The 14,811-nt window shown below is 32.8% G+C and overlaps 1 non-coding gene across 1 annotated transcript; it reads left to right on the top strand.

The window, feature by feature from the left end:
* Positions 1-13,152: 13,152 nt before the first annotated feature.
* On the top strand, positions 13,153-13,259 carry LOC121206731 (small nucleolar RNA R71). The gene has a single exon (XR_005901909.1). It is a non-coding gene; the product is annotated as a small nucleolar RNA R71 (small nucleolar RNA).
* Positions 13,260-14,811: the final 1,552 nt, after the last annotated feature.

Genomic DNA, 14,811 nt, shown 5'->3' with positions numbered 1-14,811 from the left:
TATAATATTTTGTTATTATATGAGAGGTGGTTGCATATTGAATGATCACTTGATGTAAATTATGAATTGAAATTGATTATGGATGAATTAGTAAAATGTTGAAAAGTGAGGAATTTCCCGGTTAGACCTTTGGAATAGAAAAGATACGAATGATCCGTTGTGAGAACACATGTGCAGGCTACTATGTGTTTAAAATGGTTTTAGGTCACGTGTGTAGTACTAAGTGCAGGCTACTACGTGTACCAGATGGTTAGGTCGCATGTGTAATACTAAGTGCAGGCTACTATGCGTACCCGATAGCTTCGATCACATGTGTGGTACTAAGTGCAGGCCACTATGTGTAAAATATAGCTTTGGACACAAATGTGGTACTATGTGAAGGCCACTTTTTGAAGAAGGTAGCTTTGACTACAAGGGTGGTACTATGTGCAGGCCACCGAGTATCCGTTATTATTCCAATGTGTTCAACGGGAAATGACTAGGTGTAATTGAATTTGACTATGTGATGAATAAGTGCAGGTACGTGTGTGTAAACTTATGAGCAATGTGCTCAATATGTGATCGAACTTTGGTAACATTGATATGGAGTAAGTGTTACAATGAAAGTTACTACAAAGAAACATGAAAGAGTGAAATTTAGTAATAAAATAGTTTTGGACAGCAGCAGTTGTGTGACTTTGAAAAATCACCAAAAATGGTGGAAATCGAATTAGAGGTTGAATAAGATATGAAATTAAATCTTATTGAGTCTATTTTCATATAAAGGAAACGATGTAAGCAAAAGAATTTCATATTATGAAATATTTGAATTTTTGTGAGACAGAGTTAGAAAGATTTCAGAATCCCCTATTCTGATTTGGGAAAATCATGAAAAAATTTAAAAAAATAATTATGGGTTACGATTTATATGATTAAAATACTTAATGAGTCTATTTTCAAAAGAAACAAATAAGAACATCATCCAAATCTCGTATGAGGAGATAATTAATTTTTAGTGAAGATGGGTCAGAACTGTTAGATAGCAAAATAGGGGTGACTTTAAAGAATAAACTGGACTTATTGGCTAAGCCAAAAATTCTGAAAATTTTATTCCATAGCTCCAGATATAAATAATTTTGTAACTGTAACTCAAATAGGCAGCTTGTTTTAAACTTGAGTAAATAGTGGATCTATGTGTAGTTATGATTGTATTATATTGAAAACATATTTTGAGGATTTATAAAAGCATGTTAATAATTTGTTTATTATTTACATACCTACTTACTAAGCTATATTCTTGCTCCCCTCTCTTTTCCCTTGTTTTATAGTGTCACTAAGCTAGCTCAAGGTACGGTGTTCCTCGGAGATTCTATCACACTAACAAGTTATTGATTGGTATAATATTAACGATCTTCAAGTATTTTTAAGTCTATGGCATGTATAGGGACTTGATTATGTGTATATGTTATTATGATTTGGCCTAAAATGTTGGCCTATAATATTTGATAGTTCATTTTGTATAAGGCCATCGATGTTGGCTAATATTATTTAAGTTAAATGTTATGATGATGCATTTTGTGAGAGGCATGAGTTGGTTGAATGAGTGTGTAATGACTAAGTATGGAAAATGTGGCATGTGAATGGTTGTGTGAAGGACATGGTCTTGGACACGGGCGTATGCCCCTATTTTCAAGAAATTTTCCAATGTTCTCCAATGTTCTCGGTTTAGTCCCGGACCGCTTCCATAGTATGTTTTGGGCCTCGTAGATCCATATCAAGGACTTAGTGATAAAAATTTAATATTTTAATTTCGATGTAAAAATTATGTCTCGGTTTTGTATGATTGCATGTATATGTTCTGGTAATGCCTCATACCCTGTTCCAGCGTCAAACATGGGTAAAGGGTGTTACATAGTCACTTTGGATATGGAATTTTTATGGAAACTTTGAATTGATTAAATTCTTATTTGTATGTTCTAAGGTTGGTTTTGATAGCATCCTAACTCAATATATTCCTATTTATTTTAATTTAGGTTCGATTTAAGGTTTTAAAGAGAAATCATGTGCTTCGTAAGTAGTGCTGCAGTAGTGCAAAAATAAGGTATGGGTCCTAACTTGTTAACTTAAATATTTTAATAATATTTTGACTGTTATAAAAATTGATTAAGCTTGCTGTTCGGGCTTAGTTAAATGGCTAAGTAAATGATTTTAAAGTGGCAAAATCAGATATGTTACGAGCCCTAACTAAAAGGCATGTTTGCAAAGTTGCATGATTGAATGGTTGATTGATTGGTACTGATATGAATGGTTTGTTAATGTAATTTATGATTGGTTGTATTTATAACATGTATTAAATTGGAAATAAATATTGAATGCATGAAATCTTTGTTAGGTGAAATGTCATGAAAAGTACTGAATGAAAATTTGCTATACATACACTGGAAAATTTCCTATAGTGATAATAAATGATGGTATGATATAATGTCACCATGTTGATGGTGAAATTGAATGCTTGATAAGGAAATGCTATAATGTAGGCATGTAAATTATGCTACTGATTGAAAATGTATGAAACGTACATTTGATTGAAATTCGTATGACATATTGCATGTGCATGGGGAAGGATATTTTGGTTGACAAAGGAGCTCTCTAGAGTTAGGGCGGCATATTAAGTTCGCATATATGTTGTTATTGCACTAAACCGGGATTAATTAGGAGATCGATTATATCGCATTTTTTGTTAAATGGAAGTAAAACTACATTATGTATTATGGTGGTTTAACCATAACGAGCTTTGCTTGTAACGATTGGAGTTTGGCAGACGGGTTCTGGAGAACACATGGTGTGTAACGGATTGTAACACTCCTAACCCGTATCCGTTTCCGGAATAAGGTTATGAGGTATTACTTAACTGAAAAAAACTTCTATAAGGTTAAAGATACTTACCAGACATAAATTATCAACAATGCAAACATGTCTCATTGATTTTCCATAAGAGCTCTTATAAATTTCCAAAATGACTCACTATCAAAACATAACCGAATATCTAATAACAAATTAACTACTGTCAAGTTATAACTAAAACATTTCACCACATTAGTTCAATTATAAGGCTTCTCTAAACAAAATAAGCAAGCCATCTTCGCATGGCTATAATGTATACAAAGTCGAAATATCATTCTACCTATAGTCTATCCTATACATGCCTTAAACCATGATGATATACAATCTTCTCAACTCACATAATGACTCGATAGTGTGATGATATCTCCGGCCCTTCCAACTCGAGCTAAACTATAAACCTATAAGAAATGGAAAAGAGAACACGGAGTAAGCTTCAATGCTTAGTAAGTTTTAAGCAATGCAAACAATTAATTTACTTATAGATCGATTATTTCAAATTTTCAAGAAATCATTCCTAGATAATTGCCATTTTGGCCAAGTATCCATGAACATAATGCATATTTAGCAAATTCACCTCACTTGAATCTGAACTCAATTAAAACCAAATATCGAAATCACAAATAAGATCATAAGAACTCGAAAAGCATCTCATTAACAAGTTTTAACCATGTTTGCAACAAAATCACAAATTCACTACAAGCTGTCTTCCTGAGCAATAGTCACTAAATTATTTATAACTGGAGATAAGAAACTCCAAATCAAGTGCCGTTAATTTTCCCTGAAAATAGACTCATATATCTTATATCCATCAAATTTTTAGAATTTTTTGTTTGACCAATCAATACCAAATTTTTATTGAAGTTTCCCCTGTTTCACTATTTTACTATTCTGACCACTCTTCACTGCGAATCAATTTTCTCATTATACAGAATTCAAAATATATTATCGTTTATTTAATTTGAAATTAGACTCATTAAGGAGTCTAAGAATATAAATTTTATCTTATAACTATTTTTTTACCATTTATAATGATTTTCTGAAAACAGAATAGGGAACCTCGAAGTCATTTTGACTCTATTCCACGCCACTTCAAATATCTCATTATTGGAAATTCTTTTGCTTACACGGTTTCTTTTATAAGAAACTAGACTCATTAAGATTTCGTGACTAATTTATTCAGCCTCTAAATCAACTCCCACAATTTATGGTGATTTTCCGAAATCACGTTACTACTGCTGTCCCAAGCAGATTTATTACCCATTCTTTGCATTCATATTATTTAACATGTATATCACCAAATCAATCTCATATAACCTTTCACCATAACCGAATACACACATACACATATGAGATTTTCACATATACTTCTCATTTCGCGTTCATGATTCAATTCCGATCAATCTAACATATAAAAGTATATAATACATACCTGACCAACTTAATGTATTGAACATATTCAATGGTAGTTTACTACGAACATTCGAAATCAAAATCTTACTCCAATCATCGGCATTAAGTCTGCTAGGTTTAAAACCCAAATCCAATCACCACCACAAAGCATGCGGGACTTTAAGCCCGGATATAATACCAGCACAAAGCCTGCAGGACTTTAGCCCGGATATAATACCAGCACAAAGCCTGCGGGACTTTAGCCCGGATATAACACCAGCACAAATGCCTTCTGGGCTTAACCCGGATATAACACCAGCACGAATGCCTTCGGGGCTTAACCTGGATATAACACCAGCACGAATGCCTTTGGGACTTAGCCCGGATATAACACCAGCACGAATGCCTTTGGGACTTAGCCCGGATATAACACCAGCACGAATGCCTTTGGGACTTAGCCCGGATATAACACCCGCACGAATGCCTTCTGGACTTAGCCCGGATATAATTCTCCATTATCATGCACATATATATATCATAACACATTAGCATTTCATTTACATTACTTGAACACAAGCGCAACATGCTTATCAACCATTCCACTTTCGGCTCAATAGCCACATACAAAGAACACGATTTCGTTTCGCTATCCAACATGATTTCTATAACCATTCGGCTACAAGTCATATGCACAAATTATTTATCCCACTACGTAATTCAAGTAGAACCAATAGGTCACAATTTATTTATTATGCTTATATACCATGATTTTATCAAATCATAGGCTAAGCTTCATTACTCAAAGACTTACCTCGGATATTTTGAACAGATGTGGATAGGCTACTCGATTGCTTTCTCCTTTCCCCTATCTGATTTAGTTCCTCTTTGCTCTTGAGCTTTAAATTTAAACAAATGAATTTGTTTAATTACTTACTCAACTTTAATTATATAATAGTCACATTTGACAATCATATAATTTCAATGCATTTTATGTTTTATAAAATATGCCATGACTCGATTTCATGCTTATTATATCAATAGCTAATTCGCATACACAAACAAAGATTCACATAACTTACCATGCTACCTTATACATGAATTCAACCATATATACGAATATCAACTTATTAAACATTTATCGCATTTCCACTTGCTATTTATCAATAATACCGCACACACACAAATACATACATACTCATATGCATGCAACCCATTTTTGATTAATATATATCCCATTCAGCCCTAACTACTCAATTTAACCTTCATATTCAAATTTATAGGTAATGCCGAATGCCCAAACTTAATCAATCTCAAAATTTACTTTCATCACTTTAATTAACTACTACTTATTCTTCCAAAACCTCAAATACAAGGTATTTAGCACCTATACACTTATACCGAATTAGCAAGCACATATGATCCTTGGCCGAATGTCATTAAACACAAGTCATCAAAATCTTATTATTTAACATCTTATATATTATTAGATAAATGGATTAATTATACATATATACTACCAAAGCCGAACATAAAAATTTTACCTATGCATAACATTACTCATATTCCAATACTCATATTATTCAAAATCATACTCTAAAAAAATCATGTACAATGCCGAACACTTAGATGATCAAACATTTAATTTATTCATTTCAAAACACCCCAAACGACATTTGTTCAAGACATTAAGCAAATCCATGTTCGGCTATTACACATATGAGTATTAGCAATTTATATTTTTTACAAGATCAACTTCTTTCATCAACAATTCTTCATCAAAACTTAAAGGCAATAATCAAATTCCTTCCTTATCTACCATAACCGAATGCTCAATTCATCACTCAAAATTCAAAGTTTTGGCATGGGCTAAGTAAGAAACATGATAATTAACTTAAAACAAGCTACAATTTCAAAAATCTAACATAATTTACTAACCTTCCTTATGTTTCAAATGGCCGAATGTCTTGCTCCTCTTTTTCTTTCTTTAAGTTCGGCTAAGAAGAACAAAGATGAGACTTTGTTTTCTTCACCAATATTTCTATTATTATTATGATTTTATTCATCTATATTATAAAATATAAAGCCACTTAACTAATAAATAATACATATATTTTATATAAACCATTACCATGGTCGGCCACTACTAAAAAAAATGGATATTTGACATGCAAGTCCATCCTCTTTATTACATGCATTAATAGACCACTTTAAAATTAACCTATCACATTTCATAATTGTCTCGCATAAGTCCTATTTAATAAATTTCACATACAAATGACAAAATTAAAGCATGAAACTTTTCACACATGCATTATCTCATATAATAGACATGAAATTTAACATTTAATTATTTTCATGACTCGGTTTTGTGGTCCTGAAACCACTTCCCGACTAGGGTCAAATTAGGACCATTACATGGATGGTTTGGGTAGGATTTCATTATGCGCTACGATATGTCCATGAAATTTATGAATGATTATACTTATGATATGTATGTGTTGCAAATGTAAGAGTGGTGAATGATATTAACATGTATGATTGAATGTTCTTATTGATTTGACTCACACTGAGCTAATTAGCTCGCCTTAAAGTTTCAACCATCTCAAGTAATGCTCGAGACTAGGACCAGACATGGCATGCGGACATACGACAGACCTCGAACATTATTATTTTGTTTCTGTTTTAATTAAATTTATTCAGTTTTTGGATTGTAAAGTTATTTGAACTATAGTTGGCTTTTTCTTACTGCTTTGGCATTTTCATGGATGCATATTTGACATTTATATTTGGTTATTATATTATTATCTGCAAATGGACAAAGTATGATATCTGGCTTAAACAATTAATTTGTTAATACCAAATTTTTCTATTGCGATAAAAGATAACAAAATTCTTGATAATGAACGTTGAGTTAACTGTTTTCGAAACAACACTAGAGCTAATAACATGACCTAAGAATGGTAGATTTAATTAATGAACGTTTTCAAAAAATAACAAAGATAAATTACGATTTTTCCTAAAAGAGAGGGTACTTAATGTTATTAACAAACAATAAGGTAGTAGTGTCGCATAGGCGACCAATGTTATCTCCACGATTCAGCCATAACATCTAGGTCAGGTTTGGGAGGTTACAAATGTGGTTTGCAATGACCATAATATGTTTGGTAACTCTTCATATCATGCTCATTTTGCTTCATCTACCTTCTTTTTTAGGCCTCGAAGAATTCTCTTGTTTGCTACTTTTGCTTGTCCTTTTGTTTGGGGAGTTTTTGTTGAACTTTGACCTAAAGAGATATGCAAACTTGTGCATAAATAATTGAATTTTCCCTAAAACTACATTCTATTATCAATGATAATTAAATGTGGCTATCCATAACGACACATGATAAACTTCTATGCAAAAGTTTTGTTCCATTAGATTGGTACATGAGGACTTTGATACTTCATATGAGGACTAGGTGGAGAACCATTAAAGATGGGTTGGTTTTGGGCCAAGATCGGGATTTTGGGCCAAATAGAGGGGACAGGTGGTGGTGGTGGTCGGAACGAAAAGGGAAGGACTAAGGGACCATTGGTAAATGTGCAGGTGTGAACAATAAGAAATTGAAAAGGAGGGGATGAACAACACGAAAGTTAAGAGGAGAAGAGGACAAAATACAAAGTGGTATTAAGGTTTCAAATTTTTTTTAAAGGATACACGGTCGTGTAAAGGCCCGTTTAGGCCACACGGCCTTTCTCTAGCTCGTGTTTTTATTACCAGTCTATGTGCCAATTGAAAACTAAAAAAAAATTAAGCTCAAGGACTCACAGAGCATGTCGCCAGGCCATATGAGGGCATCTTAGCCCATGTGATGCTTCGAAAAAAAATAAAAAATATGCCTAATATCAACATGGCCTAGGACACGCCTGTGTGTCACACACGGCCATGTGCAATGATCCTTCACTTCTTCCACACCTGTGTAACAGGCTGTGTGTTTCACATGGCCATGTCTCCAAACCATGTAACTCTCTGTTGCTGTGTGTGTCGAAAGAAAATTGGAAAAATTAGCTCCAATATGCACATAGCTTGGGACATGCCCGTGTGTCCAACCTATATGGAACACCCCAAACCGTGTGTTCACTTTTTTTATTTTTTTTGTTTTTTTTTTCAAGTACATATTAAACATGCAACAAAATTAAGAGAAATAAAAATTTAAACACTTGGGTTGCCTCCCAAGAAGCGCTTATTTAAAGTCTAAGCTCGACTTTTCCCTTTTACGTTCACGGTTAATTCAGATTTTAAAGTCAGAGCTCCTCTCTCTCGTTATTAATATCACCACCATGATAAGATTTGATTCGATGATCAGTTACCGTGAATGTGTCATATTCAAGATGTGTTACCTCTATTGTACCATATGGAAAACGATTTTTACCATAAATGGGCATGACCATCTTGATTTTAGCTTTCCAGAAAATAATTTGAGCTTTGAATTATATAAAAGCACTCGATCTCCAACTGTGAATTGTTTAGGATACTTTAAACGAGCATCGTGACGTCACTTTGTTGATTATTTGTACAATCTCGAGCTCTCGTAAGCATTTACTCTCCATTTATCTAACTTATTTATTTGTAACATTCTATTTTCACCTGCAAGTTTAGTATTGTAATTCAAAATTTTTATTGCCCAAAATGCTTTATGTTCAAGTTCTAGTGATAAGTGACAACCCTTGCCATAAACAAGTTTGTAAGGAGACATTCCTATAGGTGTTTTATACGTAGTCCTGTAAACCCATAAAGCATCATCTAATTTTAATGCCCAATCCTTCCTATTAGTCTCTACAGTCTTTTCTAGGATACATTTCAATTCTCGGTTTGATACTTCAACTTGACCACTAGTTTGAGGGTGATATAGGGTAGTTGTTCTATGATGTACACTGTATTTCTTAAAGATCTTATCAAATTGAGAGTTACAAAAATGTGTACCCTTATCACTAATGATTGCCCAAGGTGTTCCAAAATGAGAGAAAAGTTTTTAAAGAAATCTGACTACCACTTTAGCATTATTAGTTGGTAAAGCTCGAGCTTTAAACCATTATGAACATAATCTATCGCTACCAATATATATTTATTACCATAAGAACTAGGAAACAGTCCCATTAAATCAACACCCCAAATATCAAAAATTTCACAAGAAAGCATGTAAGTTTGAGACATTTCATCACGTTTGGAAATATTACCTGTCCTTTGGCATCTATCACAAGAAGAAACATACATATTAGCATCTTTAAACAGTGTAGGCCAATAAAAACTTGATTCGATTACTTTATGTGTTGTCCTGATCCCATTGTAATGTCTTTCTTTCGGTCCCAAATAACAATGGTTCAAAATTTTATTCACTTTTGGTAGAATAACACACCTTTGAATTACTTGATCTGTATACACACAAAAAAAGAAAAGGATCATCCCAAAAATAGTTTTCCACATCAGCAAAGAATCGTTTCTTTTGATGATGAGTCAAACCTTTTGATAAGGCGTTAACAACCAAATAATTTGCAATATCTGCAAACCAAGGGACTTCAAAATCAGTTACCACAAAGAGTTGTTCTTCAGGAAACGAGTTTTTTATCTCATTTTTATTAAGCTTCTTAATATGGGGATTTTTTAGCCTTGAGAATGGTTTGCTGTAAGATTTCCAGATCTTTTCTTATCTTTAGTCTCTAAATCAAATTCCAGCAACAAATAAAATCCACCTTATAAGTCAAGTTTTTGCATCCGGTTTAGTAAGAAGGTAGCGAAGAGCGGAGTGGTCAGTGTACGCAACAACTTTACACAATATTAAATAAGGTCTAAATTTATCAAATGCAAAAATCACAGCTAGCAATTCTTTTTCTGTAGTGGTGTAATTTTATTGTGTGTCTGTCAAAGTCTTGCTAGAATAATAAATTAACTGAAAAAGCTTGTCTTTTCACTATCCAAGAACTACACCTACTGCAAAATCACTCGTATTACACATTAGTTCAAAGGGTAAATTCTAGTCAAATGCAACCATAATCGGGGCATTAATTAATTTTTCCGTAAGAACGTTAAATGCCTTTAAAACATTCTTGACTAAAAATAAATGGCACATCTTTCTCTAGAAAATTAATTAAAAGCTTACCTATTTTAGAAAAATCTTTAATACATCTCCTATAGAACCCAGCATGTCCTAGAAAACTTTTGATAGCCTTAGCTGAATTAGGGGAGGTAATTTTTTGATGGTTTCAATTTTCACCCTATCGACCTCGATCCTTTTACTAGAAAATTATGGCCTAAAACAATTCTTTCTTGAACCATGAAGTGACACTTTTCCCAATTAAGCACAAGTTTTGTTTCCTCACATCTTATCAAAACTCGTTTTAAATTTTTAAGGCAAAGATGAAAAGAATTACCGAATATCTAGAAGTCGTCCATAAATATCTCCATAATGTCATCTACGAGTTCATCAAAGATGGCAACATGAAATGCTGAAAAGTAGTAGAAGAATTGCATAATCCAAAAGGCATTCTTTGGTAAGTAAATGTACCATATGGACATGTAAATGCCATTTTTCTTAATCCTTAGGAGCTATCAGGATTTGAAAATAGCTAGAAAGTCCATCTAGGAAGCAATAATATATATGACTAGATAATCTCTCCAACATTTGATCCACAAACGACAGAGGAAAATGGTCTTTCCTTGTAGCATCATTCAACTTCCTATAGTGAATAAAAACTCTCTATCCTGTGACTGTTCTTATTGGAATCAACTCATTCTTCTCATTAGTCACAACAGTCATGCCTCCTTTCTTAGAAACAACCTACACAAGACTCACCCAAGCACTATTAGATATATGATAAATAACTTCAATATCTAGAAGTTTAATTATCTTAGCCTTGACAACTTCCTTCATGATGGGATTTAACCTCTTTTGAGCTTGCACACATGGCTTATACTCATCTTTTATTAAAATCTTGTGGGTGCAAAAAGAATGGCTAATCCCTTTAATATCATAAATTTTCTAGGCTATAGCCCTTTCGTGTTCCTTCAACACTTGCAATAACTCATTCTTCTCATTCAGCTTTAAGTCTGAAGCAATAATCACTGGCAATGTAGAATTATTTCCATGGAATGTATGCTCCAAATAACTCAGTAGTTGCTTCAACTCCAATTTGAGAAGTTCTTTAATAAAGGGTTCTAACTTAAATTTTTTATCTACCTTAATGGCCTTAAAATCTTTTTGTCTCAATGGAGATTCATTAGCATCCAAATTAGTTTTCATTTCACTTATCATAGAATTATCTCCATCGACCTCCTCACCTTGAACAATACACAGTTCTAATGTGTCCTTATGAATAAGTTCTTCTAATGAATCTTGAATAACATGATCAATAGAATCAATAAAATAATAGAAATCATCTTACTCACTAGAAAATCGCATGGTATCATATATTTGAAAAACAATCTCATCATCACCTACCCTAAGCACAAGTTTACCATTACCTACGTCAATATCCTCATCCATGTCAAGTATAACAAAATCAACAAGTAATATGAATTTATCTACTTTCAAAAGTACATCTTCAATAATACCCCTAGGATATTTAACAGATCTGCCAACTAATTGAATACTTATCCTAGTGGGTTTTGGTTCCCCAAGGCCAAATTGCTTAAACATTTTATAAGGCATTAAATTTATACTAGCACCCAAATTAGCTAATGCTTTTTCAATGTTTAAACTACCAATAAAACAATGCATAGTAAAACTTCCTAGACCTTTCAACTTAATGGCCAGTTTATTTTGGAGAATGTTTGAGCACTCCTCATTCAGTTCCACAGTGGATAGCTCTTTTAACTTCCTTTTATTCGTCAATAGCTCCTTTAAAAATTTTGTATATGTAGCCACCCTCGAAAAAGCTTCAAAAAAAGGTAAATTAATATGTAATTGTTTAAAAAGTTTAAGAAATTTACCAAATTTTTCATCCATGTGGTCTTTCTTCACCTTTGCTGGATATGAGATCGATAGTTTGTATTCTTTAAACACCGGTGTTTGATTTTTTTTTTGTTTTTGTCACCCCATCATCTTCCTCATCAATTTATTGTTTCAACTTCTTTTCAGGTTCAGAAAACGCTTTCTCATTCCTCAATGTAACTGCCTTCATATGCTCTTTTAGGTTGGGTTCAGTATTAATAGGTAAGCTACATTGTTGTCTTTCCGAAACCAATTTAGCAAGCTATCCAATCTGATTTTTGAGTCTATGAATTGATGTTTGCTGATTTTTCAGAGTTGTCTTAGTGTTTTGAAATCAAGTTTCTAACACCAAAATAAATTTAGCTAACATCTCCTTAAGGTTTGATTTCTTTTATTGCTGATAGGGTTATTGAAAACCCGAAGGGAGTTGTGACCTTTGATTTCCTTGACTACCCCGAGAGAAATTTGAATGGTTCCTCCAACCTACATTATAAATATTTCTATAAGGGTTATTTTGAGATCTAGAATTATTACCCATAAAGTCGACTTGCTCATACTCCATGTTAGACTTGAAAGGTGAATATTCTGAATTAATTATCCCCACTCCATTCGCATCACACTGCATCACTAGATTCACTTGCTTAGAAAAATTTAAATAATCAATTTTCTACCAAGAGCTTCAACCTGATTTGCTAACATAAAAACTGCATCAATATCAAAAACTCCTGCTACCTTGACAGGTTTTACTTTCGTAACTTGCTACTAATAATTATTCAGTGTTATCTCCTCAATAAATTCTTGAGCTGTCTTAAGTATTTTGTTATTCAATGATCAGCTAGCTACTGCATCAATCATCTGTCTAGTCGAAGGGTTCAAACCATTGTAAAAAGTTTGAACTTGGAGCCACAAAGATAGTCCATGATGAGAACACCTTCTCAACAAATCTTTAAATCTCTCCCGCGTATCATAAAGAGTCTTAATATCAAACTAAATAAAAGAAGAGATATTATTCCTCAACTTAGTTATTTTAGTCGGTGAAAAATATTTTAACAAAAACTTATCAATCATTTAAGCCCAAGTCGTGATAGATCCTCGTGGCTGACAATGAATTCAATCACTATTTTGCTTTAATCCTCAAAGAGAATGGGAACAACCGCAAGCGTATGGAGTCATCAGTAGTGCCATTAATCTTAAAAGTGTAGCAAATATCTAAAAAGTTAGCCAAATGAGTATTTGGATCTTCATCTTGCAAACCATCAAACTGAACATATTGTTGTACCATCTGAATTGTGTTTGGTTTTAGCTCAAAATTGTTTGCAGCAATGGTGGGTCTCACAATACTTGACTCAGCCCTAATCAAAGTAGGCTTAGCATAATCATACATAGTATGAGAAGCTAGAGTTGTAGGAGGTAGCTCATTATTTTTATTATCACACATCTCCGTAGAAATATCCTTTTTCCTCTTGATCGTCTACTATATTCTGTTGATTTTTCCTTACTTCTCTAACCTCTCTATGATTCCTACGAGTAATATTTTCAATTTTATTGTCAAAAATTAATGAATCCAACGGGTTTCCTCTAGTCATAACCAAAAGAACATGCCAGAAGCAAACAAATGAAAAATTAAAATGTAAAAAATTAAATTAAAAAATATAAATATAAAAATGGCTAAATTAATAAAAAATTTTAATCCCCGGCAACGGCGTCAAAAACTTGAGGCAATCATAAACCAACTAAAAATTCGACAAAGGTAGGTGTTAGGTGTACCTATCAATTAATAGTATGCCTACAGTGAGTAAAGATATCATTCCCACAAAGACTAAAAGTACTAGTAATTATCGTCTTTCTATTATTTAACCAATAAATTGGAATGACTGATTGAAACTAAAATTAACCAAATTAATTAACTAAAGAACACAACAAAGAACAAATTAGGAAAATAAACGATCAACAATCAAGAAGCAAAACAATACCCAGGAAAAAATTCCCTTAGAGTTCATTTTTCATTATCAATTTAAATTATGCAATTTCTTCACTTAGTATCTTGATCCGTAGAAATTCCTAAATTATGCTAATATCTCTCTTCAAGACTAAGAGCAACTGACTCTAAGTTGATTAATTGAAATTTCTTTCTAATTAAAACCCCTATTGTCGCATTCACTCGATCTATGGATCCTCTATTAGATTTGACTTTAATCCAATAGATTTATGTCGTCTTATTTCTAGGATTGCATGCAACTCCCCTCAATTATGCTAAATCTACTCTTAAATAGGGTCTATTCCTCCTCTAATTTAAGCACATCAACCATGGATTAATAGCCTAGAGATATTAAACCAAGAATTAAGCACACATAATTGAGAACAAGATCCAAGTATTTATTACGTAAAAATAGAAATCAAGTAATAGAATCCATCCTAGGGTTCATCTCCCTACGTATTTGGAAAATTAATTTATGATAGCAAATAAAAACATCTCAAAGACAATATAACCACAAGAAATAAAGAAACTCATAATAAACTTCAAAGAAATCAAAATGAGATCTTCAATCTTGATGGAAATCTGCTTCAGAGT

This window comes from Gossypium hirsutum, chromosome A01, assembly GCF_007990345.1.
Source record: "Gossypium hirsutum isolate 1008001.06 chromosome A01, Gossypium_hirsutum_v2.1, whole genome shotgun sequence".
Classification (NCBI taxonomy): Eukaryota; Viridiplantae; Streptophyta; class Magnoliopsida; order Malvales; family Malvaceae; genus Gossypium; species Gossypium hirsutum.
This window is presented reverse-complemented; position numbering and strand designations above follow the sequence as displayed.